We start from the raw sequence: 1250 nt of genomic DNA, 5'->3' as shown, positions 1-1250 counted from the left end.
AGCATTTTAGCAGCGGTCGCTATGGCAACGAGCCTCCCCAGCTCACCCGCACGTGGTACCCGGGTCAGAGCCACGGGGGAGGTGGCCGCGGGATGCTCTCCCTCCTCCCGCATCATCCGCAGCCCCGCTGCAGCCCCGGAGGAGGAGGAATGCTGGGGCAGACGTGTGTGAGCTCGAGCTGATGGAGATGGACAGAATGTTCAGGCTCCACAGATTTACCGCTGTGTCCAGCCCAGGGACTGGGGGCTGGTGGGTTTTCGTCAGTGGGCTGGAGGCAGAGAGACAGAGGGGTGGAAGGGGCAAGGGGGTCAGTACTCCCTTCAGGGCTTTTATGTAAAATTAAAACAATCAACACTTTGACCAAAAGTATTTTCCATCAGGAAACAGAAAACCATTGCTGTCTGAAGTACTGTTTTTGCTTTCAGTGAAATACCTTTTTTCCTGAATCCATACCTAGTTCTGTCATTGCTGCTGCTGACAAGAGATGTTTTGTTAAAACATTTTCAGCTTTTCAGCAGCATGAAAATAGGAACAAGCAAACTGATTTGGGTGTTTGATATTGGAGGTATTTTGATGGGGGTTTTTGGGTTTTTTTTACAAAGGGAAATTTTCACCATGACCCAGAAATCGTTCAACACAAAAATGTTTTACCAAAATCAATCAAATGACTGGCTCCAGCCCCAAGAACTGCCAGCTCTCCTGTCTGTGCTCTCCAGCTCTACCCACTTAGTTTTTGACGCTTATGGCCCTGCAGATGCACCACAGTGGGTTATTGTAAAGGTTTTCAGGATTAATAATATCCGCTGAAATGTCTGAGCCCCGAATTTGTGCCTGCTACACTCCAGGAGCTGTGAGATTTGAGGTTTGACTTCCCAGTAGGTTGTATTTCAGGCACAAGTGAGTTCATCCTCTCTCCAAGCCAACCTGTGGATGGTGACAGAGCCCATGTGTACTTGCCAGCTCCAAGGGTAATGCATGGTAAGGGTCTGTCACCTGGTCTGTGCCAGGATTTCATCCATCAGTGCAGAGACAGGGCTGTGCTGGAGCCATGGGAGCTGACTGGTATGCTCTGTGATTTCCTCTTCATCCTCTTTTGGTCCCCCCGAGCCTCACTTCTTCTTGACATAACTTTATAATAGCATAGAAGCATTGAGTATAGGACTTGCAAGCCCTCTGGACCTAGCAGGATATTTGCATGGAGGGTTTGCTAACTGCTTCTTGGTTTGCCCCAGTAAGGTGGGCACTCCAGA

The sequence above is a fragment of the Corvus brachyrhynchos genome, unplaced genomic scaffold, assembly GCF_000691975.1.
Source record: "Corvus brachyrhynchos isolate BGI_N302 unplaced genomic scaffold, ASM69197v1 scaffold56, whole genome shotgun sequence".
Lineage (NCBI taxonomy): Eukaryota > Metazoa > Chordata > Aves > Passeriformes > Corvidae > Corvus > Corvus brachyrhynchos.
This window is presented reverse-complemented; position numbering follows the sequence as displayed.